Source organism: Rattus norvegicus, chromosome 11 (genome assembly GCF_036323735.1).
Source record: "Rattus norvegicus strain BN/NHsdMcwi chromosome 11, GRCr8, whole genome shotgun sequence".
NCBI classification, from domain to species: Eukaryota; Metazoa; Chordata; class Mammalia; order Rodentia; family Muridae; genus Rattus; species Rattus norvegicus.
This window is the reverse complement of record NC_086029.1, coordinates 82,653,796-82,669,561: the sequence shown is the minus strand read 5'-3', so window position 1 is coordinate 82,669,561 and position 15,766 is coordinate 82,653,796.

Below are 15,766 nucleotides of genomic sequence, written 5' to 3'. Positions count from 1 at the left end.
TCTAGCCCCACGTCTGCCTGGATGCTGCTATGTTCCCGCCTTGATGATAATGTACGGAACCTCTGAGCCTGTAAGCCAGCCCCAGTTAAATGATGTCCTTTTAAGAGTTGCCTTGGTCATGGTGTCTGTCCACAGCAGTGAAACCCTAACTAATACATATACTACCCATCTCATCCTCACAAAACTAGCAAGGAGAGATCAATATTATCCCCTTTCCTTAGCTAATTAGGGCTCAGAAAGGGTGTGTGACTTCCTAAGGCCTCTGAGATGATGGGCAAAGAGCTGTACCTCCTTTCCCTGACGACTATCAGACCTGTGAGTGCGCACTGACCACCCCACTGCTCGTTCCTCTGGGGTTTCTCCTGGTTCACTGCCTCAAGATGGATGCCCATGCTGCTAAGTCTCCACCAGGAAATGTGCATCTCACATTTGTACTTCATGACCCACTCCTAAAATCAAGACAAGAGGGATGAGACAGGGGTCGGGGATTTAGCTCAGTGGTAGAGCGCTTGCCTAGCAAGCGCAAGGCCCTGGATTCGGTCCCCAGCTCCGAAAAAAAGAAAAAAAAAAAAAAGAGGGATGAGACAGGAGGATTATAAAGTCCATGGATAAACTGGGCTACATAATGGGACGAGAGAGAGAGAGAGAGAGAGAGAGAGAGAGGATAGATAGATGATGGATGGATAGATGATGGATGGATAGATAGATGGTAGATAGAGGTGTATATCTATATATAGATACATATATGTATATATAAATATAGATACAGATACATATATGTATAATAAGTCTAATATGACAAAATAGAAATAGGTAGAGAGAAAAGTGGCATTAGAAAAATCCCATATAGTCAACTAAAAGTGCTTTTTAGTATTGAAATGTTACCAAAGGGCTGGTCCTATGATACCTCAGAGCGGTGGAGTTCTCACAGTTCAGCCATAACCAGGAACAGGGCACAGCAAACACTCCTCATCCCCCAGCTCCCTTGAGGAGCCTGTGACACTCCTCATTGTGTGGCCAAGCTACAGTGCCTCACTGCAGTCTGTCCAGGATGCTCTACCATGTACCCCCATGTACTCTGGGTAGCGTGTAAACAACAGACTTCTCCAGGTTACATAGGCTGGGAGGTGAGTTTGGGGATGGGAGAGATAAACATCCAAAGCGTCACCCGTGTTTTCCGCCTTGCACAGAGTAGGGTAGACCACTTCTAGGGGACACTATGAAGTCTGACAGCTGAGGGCAGGCTGGAGGTTTTCTCTGTTCTGGGGACTGTTTGGTCCCCTGTGCCACAACAGGTGCGTTCATTCCTACTGCTTGGGGTTTTCCTTTCCAGGGGGAAATAAAGGGCCAGACATAACGCTCTTCTGGGATCAGTGTTTTCAGGTACAACGCTGCAGTGCCACATGCCTACCTAGGCTTTGAATCATGGACCTGGGCTGGGGTTGTGGTTACAACACACAATCCTGAAGAAATCACTGGTCTCTGTGGTCCCAGGGCTGTCCGCTGGAAGGTGCATGGGGAGGAAGCAGTTTGATGGTACACGGGGAGGAAGCAGTTTGATGGTGCATGGAAGATGTTTTGCCTGCCACAAAAAGGGGAACGACAGTGAGCGTCGGGCTGATAAAGAGTCAGGCAAGCTGTGGACAGTGCTGAAGCTTCCACCGTGGATTTGACTCTGTTGTCCCTCTATACCCTAGCCTCACATAGCTCACACTCTGGCGGACTGACCCTAGTGAGCACCCTCGAGATTGTGTTGACTCACATGGGTAATGAGAAGAGGGATGAGGTTATCTTGTGAATTTACCTGGGCTCATTTCCTAATCTACAGATGGGCTGTGGTTTCTCTGATGTTGATAGTTCACATGACAATGTCTACTCTGAGGGGCCAGCACCACTGGGATGGCTTCTTTTAAAAGAGTCTCCATCCTTTCCAACAGAGAAAGAGAAACACATCTCAGGCCCCAAGCATAGTGCCCTTCTAGGCCAGCAACAAAGCTGGCCCCCAATGGTAGAGTCCAGGGATAAAGAAAGGCTCCTGAACCCCTAGGAGACAGGAGTAGACCAACATGCCTCCAGGGGTAGAGCAGGAGCCTTGGCTGTGATGGGTAAGTGAAGAGAAATGAGAAACAATAGGGGAATATAAAACAGAGAGGACCAGGACCAGGACTTCCCCCAGCCCTCTTAGAACTTGAGGTGATCCTGTCATTGAGGTTAATCTTTGAGGTGATCCTGCCTTTGAGGGCTTCTAGAGGTGCTATGTTGAAACCAGAGCAGCTTGCCCCGAAAGGCATTTTCCGGTGACCATGTCTCTCTTTGGAGAGCAAGGCTGGCTGGTTATTCAGCTCTCTGCTGTATGAGAGGCATTCCTGAAGCCTCGTGGATGGCATGTGCCTATGGGCACAGCATTGGGAAGGGTGGCACTGTTCTGCTACATGGCTGGCTATTCCCCATGTTCACAAAAGGCCAGCAGAGGCCCGTCAGGCTAGATTGGTCCAGTGTGGCATAGCTCTCAGTCTCTGGCAGGTTCCCCAGTGCACCCTTGGACACAGTTATGTCCTGCTCTGTCAGACCTGGCTGTGATGGACCACAGGAGCCTCATCTTTGTCCCAAGAGAAGCTGTGAGGAGAGTTTGAGCTCTTCTGCTCTGCCTGTTGAGTAGGCCCTGGATTAGAGGGCTGGCCGCTGTCAACCGCAGCTGAAGCCCAGCTGCCCCTGTAAGTCTGCCTGGCCCACTTTTCAAAGCGTGTCTTCCAAACATGATCCTCCACTCGCTGCTGAAAGCCAAGAACCAAGTTCAGCACAAAGATTTCTGGGTGCAACTTCTATGTCTTCAGCCGAGCCACTGGTTTATTCTGTCTGCCCCTAAGTCTAACTTCTCCCTTGAACGGCTTTTCCCTACGTGTTCAGCTTGCCTCTCACCTCCCCCGCCTCTCTCTGGGTCCCCCTCAGACCTCCAGCTCTGGACAGCTGTCTGCAGGCCCCTCTTCCTTTGTTTATGTCTCGTTTGCTTTCCTGTCTGTATTTGTATGTGTCTCACTTCGAGTTTCTGTCCCACTCCCCCCGCCCCCACCCCTTTTCTTAAGGTGTCCAGGAAAAGAGACCAGCAGGAATAAAGCCCTCCCAGGGCTCCCCAGAACAAAGGAGGGTGAACTGCCAACCTAGGTCCACATCTCATCTCTCCACTCCGAAAACCTCCCTTCTGGCCACAGTAGGAAAGGATCTAGCAGTAAGTGTTCCAAGCACGTATAGTAAAGCTCTTTGCTCTCCAAGCATCACCCCAGGGGACAGTGGGAAGAGATACACGGTGTCAACTAATCCTGAAGAGCCTAGGCTGGAGAAATGACTTAGCAGTTAGAGCACCTGATGCTCTTCTAGAGGACCCAAATTTAGTTTCTAGTGTTAGGAGGCACACACACACACACACACACACACACACACACACAATCACATGCACTCTCACACACACACATACACACATACACACACATTCATACTCACACTCACACACACATACACACACACAAACACAAATACACACAGAGACACACACACATATACACACCACACACACCTACACACACACAGACACACACACATATACACACCACACACACCTACACACAGACACACATGCATACACACACACATACACACACATGTACACACACAACGCCACACACACTCACACACAGACACACACACGTGTACACACACATGTGTACACAGAGAGAGAGAAAGAGACAGACAGATAGACAGACAGATAGACAGACAGGGTGTTCTGAGGAGGTTCTTTTGAGTGACAGGAAAGACCTTCAGAAACCAGAGTCTGAATCATAGGTCTCCGTTTTCTATACATGAATGAAGTAGGCTGGGGCTGAGGGATTAACAAAGAACAAATAAGAACACACCCGAAAAATCTATGCAGGGCCTAGAACCTGGGAAGCTTTTGAAAGGAAGCTGGAGCTAGTACTTTTAACCATAGCTACCTGTAGCCAAGATACCACATATACCCCATCTCCCTAGCAACCAAAGTGTGAGTCAGAGACATAATCATGGCCAGCCTACAGGGGTCCTAGGTAAGTAGTCATTACCTCATTTTGTAGACAGAGAAACCGAGGCCCCGAAAGGCTCAGTTGCTTGCCCAAAGGTGTGCAACTGAGATTACAGCCTAGAGCCGTCAGACTCCAGGCCAACCTGCTTCCCCAATGCCACACTGAGGAAACAGCACACAGGGATGGTTCTTTTCAAACCCAAGCATCCTTCCTGTGGGTGGATCAAAACATAGAAACTGTTGGACATAATTAAGCATCAGGTTATGCTGACCTCCCCTGCCTGCCTTCCAGGCAGCAGGTGGCTTCTGAAGCATGCCCCAGAGCAGCGCAGTTCCAATTAGCCCAAGTAGCAGAAGCTCTCGGTGATGCCTGTGGGTGTGCTGGCCAGTTTTTTTGTCAACTTGACACAAGCTAGAGTCATCTAGGAAGAGGAAACCTCAACTGGAAGAAAAAAAATCCCTCCATCAGATAGGCCTGTACGCAAGCCTGCAGTGCATTTTCTTGATTGATGGCTGCTATGGAGGGACGAGCCTACTTCAGCCCTGAGGTGTATAAGAAAGCAGGCTGAGCAAGCAATGGAAAGCCAAACTAGTAAACATCATTACTCCTTCATGGCCTCTGCTTCGGTCCCTGCCTTGAGTTCCTGCCCTGACTGTCTTCCATGATGGACTGTAAGCTGTAAAGTGTAATAAACTTTTCCTCCCGAGATGCTTTGGGTCATGGTCTTTAGCAAGCCAATAGAAAGCAAACGAGGACGGAGGATGGGGAACTCCGGGAAACAGCACACCGTGACATCTTCCTTCCACTATGGTCGAAAGAAATGTATTCTGGGCTTAAAAGGGAGCATGACAGAAAAGTTATAATAAAACCCCACAGCGCGTTTTTTTCTTTGAATTAAAACAAACTGACACTGTTCTTGTTGAAGCAAAAATACTCTTTCTAATAGATTCAGCCTTGCAATGTAAGAACAGGTAGAAGGTTCATGGAAGACTTCACTGGGCACTGGAGATTAGGAATGGTATGTGTGTGTTAAGGAAATAAAGGGAGAGAGACAGAGAGGAGAGAAAAGGCACCTTGGTTCATCTACCTGTGGTCTTCTCATTGCTTCTTTCGGTGGAAAGAGCCAACTTTCCTTACTGTTTCTAAGAAGGGAAATGGATGTGTGAGGGACAGACAGGACATGTTGCATAGTCTAGGACATTTGATTCTGTCTAGGCTGTCAGAGTTAATGTCTCCCTAAAGGGGTCTCATTGGGACAAGATATGTATAACCGGTGCCAGGATGGCACACACGCAAAACAGCTTATGCGCCTTAAAACAATTTATTGTTCCATTTATACCCCAGTGAGTACACACCCATATGAATATGAGCCCAGCTGCCAATTTGACAGTCTTTATTAAAGACATAAACTAGATTCCATTCCTCACCACAAACATTTCTGGAGTTCCTACTATGTGCCAGCACTAAATGTGCCCCTGAGGGTAGAAATAAATCAGCCACTAAATCAGCCTTGTCCTCGGAAGAAACTGGTGAGCCCAGAAGGGCGAGCAGACAGATGTTCAAAGATGCAGAGTCATTCAACATCCAAACCAGGCGTGCACAGCTAGCTTTCTGTCTCTGTTTTTTGTTTGTTTGTTTTGGTTTGTTTTTTTTGTTTTGTTTTGTTTTTCCTAAAGGAAGTTTGTGGGCTTGTCTACTGTTTTTGATCAAATAAGCCACTTTACTTAACAAGCTAGTCTTTGTTGTTTAGGGACTTAAAAAATATCTATGCAATGCCACCTTGCCCACCTGCCTGGTAGGGTCAATGAGGGCTGGGCCACTGACAGGCCGAGTCTTCATTGCCGATCTGGGGCCTGGTTTAGTGAATGCTCAAGGAAGACATGAGTTTGGAAAATAGGGTGGACATGAGATGCAGAAGGGTTGGGAGATAAAGATCTGCTTCCAAATGAGCCAACGAGATAGTGCGATGTAAAATTCCCAGGAGAAAAAGCAAACTTTCTTTCACTCTGTTCCACCCTTAGGAAGGACAATATTCATTACTTTTTGTGCTGTGACAAAATACCATAGCCAAAAGTTACTTATAGGGAAAAAAAGGAGTTTATTTTGACTTGCGGTTCCTGAGGGCTAGCGATCACTACTGGTAAGGAATGTAGGGCGACAGGATGCCAGAGCTAGAAGCTGAGAGATCACGTTTCAAACACACAGGAAGTAGAGAGACTGGACCGGAAGTAGGGTGTGGCTACAAACTCTCAAAAGCGGACTCCCTGAGGTGTACATCCCCCAGCAAGGCCACACCTTCTAAGGGTTCTGGTAGCCTTCCCCAACAGCACCAGCAGCTGGGGACCAAGTATTAAAATACCTGAGCATGAGTGGGACATTTCTTATTCTAGCCATCACAAAGGTACAGGATGAACTTTGGGTCCCAAACCCACTCGGCTCACTGAACTTCCGGCTTTCAAACTTTGAGTCGTCACTTGATAGAGACCCTGGTTGTCAATCAATACCCACTTCGACCTCCTTCCCCCGCCATCCCTGCCAGAGTTTAGAAAGTTTAGGCTCTTACTTTCACAGCCTCGCTGCTATCTAGAGATAACCATGTAACAGTTCTGGCTAACTAAGCTTGTTGTCAGAAGTCTCTAAGGAATTCTTTTAGTTTGCCATCAGAGGAAAACGTTTGCTTGCTTTTTTTTTTTTTTTTGTCCTCCAGTCTTTTTCTCCCTTCTCCTGACCTAGTCCTGAGGTATCCACAGAACTGTCGGTCACAGCAGCCCCTGAAACTTTTCTTTTAGTTGTGGGGATCAGCCTTAGGCCATCAGGCATGATTGACACATGTGCCATCCCCAGACCCATGGCTTCTTGTCATCCCCGTTGTTCAGCTGCTCTTGTTGGTTGTTGTCACTAGTACCTGAACACAGAGGTAATGTGTGTGATGCCTAGCATTGCCAAGCACAGGAGCCTTTACATTGACCAGCCCCCACACAGGGATGAATGGATGACAACAGTTTTTGAGCACTTACTTCGTCAGACACAATTCTGTTATTCACATAAGTCAACCCTTGCCCTTCACCATATCATCAACCAATCTTCCAGACACTCGCCTAATAGGGGAGTTCTCCCCACCAGCAGGATACTCCGTACTCTGATCTCTTTAATAACGTTAATTTTTGTCTGGTTTTGTGTGTCAACTTGACACAAGCTGGAGTTATCACAGAAAAGGAGCCTCAGTTGTGGGAATGCCCTCATGAGACCCCGCTGTAAGGCATTTTCTCAACTAGTGATCAAGGGGGGTACCCAACCCATTGTGGGTGGTGCCATCCCTGGGCTGGTGGTCCTGGGTTCTATAAGAGAGCAAGCTGAGCAAGCCAGGGGGAGCAAGCCAGTAAGTAACATCCCTCCATGGCCTCTACATCAGCTCCTGCTTCCTGACCTGCTTGAGCTCCAGTCCTCACTTCCTTTGGTGATGAACAGCAATGTGGAAGTGTAAGCTGAATAAACCCTTTCCTCCCCAACTTGCTTCTTGGTCATGATGTTTGTGCAGGAATAGAAACCCTGACTAAGACAGATACTGTTGTTGTGAAGAGGCACCATGACCAAGGCAACTTGTAAAGGACTTTAATTTGGGACTTCAGAGTGTGAGTCCATGACCATCATGGCGAGACCAGGGTAGCAGACAGGCAGGCATAGCTCTCTGAAACAGTAGTTGAGAGCTTACAACGGATCCACAAGCAGAAGGCAGAGAAATAGAGACTGGGCCTAGAGCAGGCTTTTGGAACCTCAAAGCCCACCTCAGTGACACACCTCTTTCAACAAGGCCACACCTCCCAATCCTTCCTAAACAGTTCTACCAACTGGGAACCAAGTATTCAAATGTTTGAGCCTACAGGGGCTATTCTCATTCAAACTACCAGTTTCAAAGGATACCCCCTGACCCTGCACCATCACCAGGTCCTGGGGATTTGCTAGAGAGACACAGTCTCCATTCCCCTCCCAGACTTTCTAAATCAGAAAGCCTAGCAGAGGTGGCCATTTGTGTTCTAACAAGCCCAGTCTGTGACACTGCTATGTGTGAGCATTTGAAGACCACTTTTTTTCTGCCAGTGGAGCCTCTGTCCTTTTTACTCTTCTGACCCTCCTCAGGGTCTTCTTTGGGCTCTAACATCCAGGGCCATCTAGTTTCACAGCCATCTTCATGTTCTTTTCTGCAGTTATAGCCCTACAATTCTGTTTGGCCATAGGTCCCTGCAGTTATCCAAACCCAGAGGAATCCATACAATATCATGGATGAGTCATTCTCAGCTGAGTTGTCTCAGTCCTGCCTCCGGCTACATTCATTCATTTGCTATTCCAGGATCTCTGGTCTCCTTCTCACAAATGTCAAGGCGCCTTCTCGATCCCACCCTGGGAAGCTCAACCTGGAGCTCCCCGTCTTTCTTCTATCTCTCTCCTCTGTGTGATGATTCATCTTAATTGCCAACTTGATTAGAAACCTTCGGGAGATTAGTGAAGCACACTTTTGGGCATGTCTATGATTTTATTCCAAAGCCATCACATCCTGAGAGCTCTGACCTAATGAACAGGTCCGTCCCTATCATAATAACATAGAACTGTGGGAGGTGGTAACGAGGGGGAGAAACTGGACCTTGGACTGCGCAAGCTTCACTGAGGCTCCGTGTAAGGTTTGGGCAGAATCCTCAGACCAGCAAGGCAGAAAGGGGGAGGGAAACACAAGGCCCCTGGCCTCATGAGGAAGAAAATGAAGTCTTTTTCTGAGCAGTCCACAAGGGGAGTAAACAGCCCTTGTCTGAGCTGCCCAGAGTGTGTGTGTGTGTGTGTGTGTGTGTGTGTGTGTGTGTGTGTGTGTGTGTGTTAAAAAGCTATTTATGAAACTGATGGGGCTGAGGAAGGGGAAGGTGGGCAAATGAATAGAGGGACCTCTAAGAAAGGGTGAGAATGATTGATTCTGTTTCTTTGAGGCCACAGGTAAACATAGGCCCTTCCCAATTCTCTTAGCACAAGGTCTTATTTCTCCAGGTAATGGGGGGCAGGGGGAGAACCTCCTCCTCTAAGTTGTGAGTCCTAACAAAGGCGATGTCTGCTTTGCAGGATGGCTCAGTAGAGGCTCACCTCCTATTTCTTCCTTTTCACCCTTCTGTGGTGACCCTCCCACCCCATCTGCCCCCAAGACAGAGTTTCTTGATGTCACCGCTCTGACTGTCCTGGAACTTGCCCTGCCTCTGCCTCCCAAGTGCTGGGATTAAAGGCATCTGTTACCACCACCAGGCAGTCCTCTCTGTATGCGAAACAGATTCAAAGCCTTCTAGGTAGAAGGGTATTTGTTGACTGGGAGCACCTACTATGCTATGCCTGGGAATGAACCTTGATGAGACAGAAAATGTGATTTATAAAATGCCTCACTTCAGGCTTATATGGAATGGGGTGTGGGCGGGATTACAGATGAAACTGGACTGGCTCTGTGCTGGTGATTATTTAAGGTTGATGGTAGTAGCATTTGTCCCAAGAGCCAATAGGTGGGATGGATACGATATGGCAGATGGGCAGATGAAATGTGACAAGTCTCTACAACTGAATATCATCCAGTTCAGAAAGGAAGGAAATCCTGGCACACACAGCCACACGGGTGAGCACTGGGGACATGAGTGACATAATGAAAGACAACTGCAGCCTTGTCCCACTTGTATGAGATACACACTCTGAGAGATGTACGAGACATAGAAATGTGTGTCCTAGGCTAGGGGGGGTGGGGAGTGGGGGATGGGGGATGGGGATGGGGATGGGAGATTGTCGCTTCAGTTGCAGAATGTCAGTTTTGCAAAGGGAAAGATACCTGGAGATTGGCTATACAACAGTATGGGCGCATTTAACATGCCTGGACTGCAAACTCACGAGTGAAGATTGTGAACTTTATGCTAAATCATTTCGACCACAGTTGAAACTTTCTAAGAAAAAAAGAAATGTTTGCATGAATATTCATATTCAAATATTATGCTGTTATACTAATCTGTCTATACTTTTATACATCTGAAATTTTCTATCATCTGTGGATGTATTAGTTCCAGAGAAATCTAACTAATTGGGTAGATACGTAAGACGCATGAGAACCTGGGCACCCTTGATGACCCTTCCCATCGAGCAATGTAGCCATTTTAGTCAAGGTGTCTTTCCTAGCCATCAGTAAGCACTGTGGTACTTTCCGTGTTGCTATGCCTATTTCTTCTTAAGCTTATTTCTAGACTTTATAAATTGCTACTGTAGGGGCTGGGGAGATGGCTCACCAATTGGGAGCACTGGTTCCTCTTCCAGAGGACCTAGGTTCAATTCCCAGCACTCACATGGCACTCGCAACTGTAACTCCAGTTCCAGGGGATCCAACACTTCATACAGACATGGAGGCGAAATATTGATGCATGTAACATTTTTAAAAATTAAAAAGAAATACAAACCATAAAAATTGCTGCTGTATATTGTGATGGTGAATGGTGGATGTTCACTTGACTGGCTAAAAGCTTCTCACACAGCCGGTGAAACATCATTCCTGGGTGTGTTTGTGAGCATTGCCAGAGAAGATTAGCGTTTAAAGCAGTAGGTGCGTTTATATGTGGTTTCTCGTGTACATGCCCATGTGGTAGAAGCTTGGTCCCAATGTAGGCATGTAGCAATGTTAAAAGATGCAGTCTAGGGGGAGGTTATAAGGTCCTTGGGGTGTGTGAGCTTTGGAAGGAATCCACGTAGTTCCCCCAGGACCCTGCTGTGTTCTTCTGGGAGGGTAGCTTATAAAAGAGCTCTCTACAGACAAATACTGTGAAGTCAGTGAGAGAGGAGTGCTTGGGGATGGGGGAGCGAGGCTGCACAGACAGAGCATCATGCCTGTGCTTGTTGTATATGGTGTGCACATGTGTATGAACTTGCCTGAACACTGTGTGGTGTGCACACAAGTGTTGACATAGACTGGGAGAGAGTCCCAGGAGGACCATGGCAGGAAGGCCCTCAGTGGGGACCATATAAGAGGGTTGAGTATTGAGAAAGAGAGAGTGTGGAGTTTAACCAGCCGGTAGCGGGAAGAGAAAGAAAGAGAGTACTAATCTAGATAGGAAGAGCTGGGGGATATGCTCATTTGTGGCACTAACCTTTTCCCAAGTGCCAGCTATGTACCGGGCCCTGTCCCTTTATGAGTTTTTCTGACTAATGGGAGAGGGGAGAGACACTGCTTGAATGCAAATAATAAATTCATGGTTTCATGTTTTAAAGTAACTGCAATTTCACGTGTGCGTTTGATGACAGATGGTCAAACTGATGGGTTTGGGTTCAGTTTGTGAGGTGATGGGTAGCTCCAGAAGGTCACTGAGGCCACAGAAGGTCAGTGAAGTGGTTTATGTTAGGCGTCCCCTCTGATACTGTGAATAGAATGGCTTAACTGGAGAGAGAGGTGGAGCGGAGCAAGACTTAACAGAAGAAGTTAAGATGGCGGTCTGGACAGGAAGTAAGAGAAGACTATGTAAGGCAGTGTCTGGGAGAGACAAAGGTAAGCGCTGTAACCCAGCAATGTTGTAATGGTAGCACTGTTGGAATTAGTGAGTTTGGCTGTGACTTTATCGCCTATGAAGTATTTTGGGAGAGCTAAGAAGTATTCAATGCACAGATTAGAGGAGGCCAGGAAACGAGCCACCTGGAGAGAACGTTTAGGCTCAGGAATCCCTCCTCTAGCACTGTAGTGAGCAATGTCTATAGTCATTGCCTCCTGACCCATTGTCCACTCTGCCTGGGAAGCCGCCCCTCCCAAGGACTCTGTCCAATGTGTTCAGCCAGTGTGGAGTACTAGAAGGGCTTCTGTGAAGAAGGGCTAAGCACTCCTACTGTGGATCTAACTGTGGACACAGGATCTAACTTTCCTGGCCAGAGCTTATAATTTATTACATTGTAATTGGAAATAAAATTCTAGACACAAGAATGAATGTCTACTTATCCCAACAAAATGTAAAAATGATTACCAATAACACAGTCATCATAAAATATACAAAACGATAATGTTTTTTAATTGTCTCGGAAACACCTGTATGACTTTCTCTTCATCTCTTGCCTGAAGACACTCCACCCCTCAGATGAAACTTTGCAATACAGGAAAGAGCAAAACTATGATCCAGTCTTTAATAGATTTGGTGGAAATTGTATTTTCTTTTACCACTGGCAAGCTAGAGCTGTTCCCATTGGTATCTCATTGAAGGGTCTCACCAGGGAATCCTGGCTGGCCTGGGACTATCAAGGTAGACCAGGCTGGCATCAAATGCACTGAGGTCTCCTTGCCTCCCCCTCCTGCCACCATGCCTAGCAATCAAGTAAATTGTCCAAGCTGTTCTTAAATTTGGAAAGACCTCTCTCGTTTTCTTCATATGGAACAAAGATTTCAGACACCTCAAGTTTTCTTGTGCAGGAACTTACCTTAAATACTCTTTGGAATGACGTGTTGCTGGATTATTAGTGTCAATGTATTAGCTCTGGCAGCCCTGACAAGCTAAGCTGGACCACCTGTCTTCAGTACACCAAACACAGAGACAAGCAGCACTGCAGAGAAAGGAGACTTACTCCCCACGACAAGACTAGGGACAGAAACAAAGAGGCCCCAGGGATCTCCACATCCATCTTTGGAGTCTTGAAATAAGATTCGGGTTTAAATTTATTTTATGTGTCTGAGCGTTTGTGCTCTACGTGCACGTCTGGAGCCCAAAGAGGTCGAAAGAAGGCTTTGGATCCCCTGTAACTGGAGCTATGGACAACTGTAAGTGACCATGTGAGTAACTGCGTACCAAGCCCAAGCCCTCTGCAAGATGACAAGGGCTCTTAATGCCTGAGCTCTCTCCAGCCCAAGGTTTAGTTTAAATAGAAGGCGAGGGCTATGTTTAGCTAAGCAGTCCGAGTCAAGGCACAAGCTGGCTCATCACTGACCATTTGTATCTAGGCTGCAGTCTGTCCTGTAAGGCTGTCTGACTAGCTGTCAGAACTGTCTGAAGTCTGTTCCTGGAAGACCAACTCCTCTGCCTGACACCAGACCTTTTAGCCTTTCCCTTCCTCTGACATGGGTATTCTTGGGGAATTCCAATTCCTTGGGGACCATTACTCAATAGTCTAATAGCCAGAGGAGTGCAATATTGTAAGCTAATTTGTCTTTGATGTCTCCAGTAGCATGTCCCATGGTGAATTTTCTGTTTTGGTCTTTAGAGGGTTCTCTGGGCCCCATGCTGCCTTAGGTGGTCACATGACCATCTGTAACCTCTCAGACTGACTGAGATCATATACTGGCCAGCCTCTCTCAGTGCTGCTCTCTTTATTCCCTTGCACACACATCTCCAATGGAAGCCTCCTCTGTGACATTTCCTACCAGTTTCCAGGGAAAGCAAACTCGGACATCTTGAAAGTTGTCAGCTTTTCAGTGGCAGATCGCAAGGAGTGGTGAACCTCTCCAGTGGGCTTGCAGTAGGACCAGTAGGACAGTCACATGATCCAAGGGGCAACCAGACAGCTAGCAACGAATTAAGTAGACAGCACAAAAACAGTCTACCCACCCCAAACCCATCTCCTCGTAATCAGATTTCCAAGATGCCAACCATTACTTAAAAGCTACCAAACAGGGGCCGGAGAGATGGCTCAGTGGTTAAGAGCACTGACTGCTCTTCCAGAGGTCCTGAGTTCAATTTCCAGCAACCACATGGAGACTCACAACCATCTGTAATGAGAGCTGAGGCCCTCTTCTGGTGTGTCTGAGGACAGCGACAGTGCACTCATATATAATAAAATAAATAAATCTTTAAAAAAAAAAGCTACCAAACTTACGATGTATATTGCAAAAGGAAACTAGGGTTAAAAAGATATCTAGCTTGCACCGGGAGTGGTGTCACACACACTTTTGTTTCCAGCACTCAGGAGGCAGAGGCAGGAGGATCTCTGAGTTTGAGGCCAGCCTGATCTACAGAGTGAGTTCCAAGACATCCAGGGCTACACAGAGAAACCCTGTCTCAACAAAACAATAACAAACAAACAAACAAACAAACAAACACTTGACTTCTGCAAATTTTACAAACGATGGACTGTGTGAAGACTGCCAGGCCATCTTTCTGGCCTTGAGGCACCTGTGGACATGAGAGGTCCTGAACCTTGAGTGTGACCATTCTCACGGCCTGGATCTCCCCTGGGCCACTGCCTCCAACTGGTTGTGTCCTTGGTTTCCATTCCTTCTAAGGCAGCTTGCTTTGCATAACTCTTTCTGTCCTGGTCATGGTCTTTTCTTGAGGTGACACTTCCTGGGCTCCAAGTCTAATTCCCTGCACCATTTGTGGGTTTCTGAGCTCATAGATTGCCAGTAACTCTTCTGCAATAATCCTATTTGAACGTACCCCTTGCTTCACCACCACCTGCTCCCCTCAACCCCCAATTCCTTTTAGGACCCTGACTGATTTCATTTTCCTCTCCCCACCCCAAAATACCCGACTTTCTCCCTTGCTGGAACCCAAGTTCCAGGTTCATTTGCTGTCCCAAACTGCGGCTTATCCCGTCTTCCTGCCAGAGATGCTCTAAGCAAACCCTACCGGATCTTCCAGACAGACCATCCCATCTTCCTCCCAGGCAGCCATTGCTGCTAAGCACATCCATCAGGGAGAGATGCTGTCAAAAGGAGGGAGGCTCCTTCCCTCCCCTGGGCCAGTGAGCTGGGATTCCCTGCATCTGTGAGTATGGGAATGATTAGGCTGGCTGGGCGCCCTGCACAGATCATTTCCAGCCCCGGCGCCAGAGGGATTCTGCAGGAATGCGAAGCCAGGCATCAATGTGTCCTTCTTGCAAGCCTGCTTTAAAGAACAAGTCATGTCAGAGCTAGAGGGGTGGGTTGAGGGGGTGAGGGGAGCTTGGAGCAGATGGCCAGGAGACCGCAGGAACCCCAGGGGAAGAGAATCCTGGTTTCCTTCTCTCGGGCTTCGGAAATGCTTCTTTGGGGGAAGCGGTGGGAGCAGCTTCAGCTGTGTAATCAAGCAAATGGAGCCTTGCCTGGCAGAGAAGCAGAAGGGCTTCCCAGGCTCCTCTCCACCAGGGCAAAGTGGTTGGCAGGGCTGTGGACCCAGGTAAGTCGTGAGAGTGAACAAGTTTTTGGTCAGACGTTCCTTGCCACCGAGAATGCTGGAGGTCTGCTTAGTGTTTTGTGGGCTTTGAGAAGAATACCATGGAGCACTGGACCCAGCTTTCTGCTTCAACGTTCTAAGCCTGTGTACCAAAACGCAGGGACTCTCAAACCATGGAAGAAACAGATGTTTGAGGAATCTTTTATTGGCTGCTTTAAAATTAGGCCACATTTATATCTCTTTTGTAAAAATAGAAAGATGGTGCTGTTGTTTGAGCATGGTCCCAACTCCCAGAGCCCCCAAAGTTCATGGATTCGATCCTTGACTCTTCCAGGTGCTGGTGTTGGAGGTGGGTACTGTGAGGGAGCTTGGAGCATGGAGCCTTCTCACAATGACTTCCTGCCCTTGCAGGCCTGGAACAGTACAAGAGCTACAGTGACGCTGCCTCTCATGTTTTGCCTCTTTTGCCACCAGCCGGCTTGCCCTTCTGCTTCTCACCACGGCCAGAAGCCAAACCCATACCAACCACTGTGCTCTTGGACTTGGCAACCTCCGGGACTGTGACCCAGAATAAACGCCTTTTCTGTATAAACT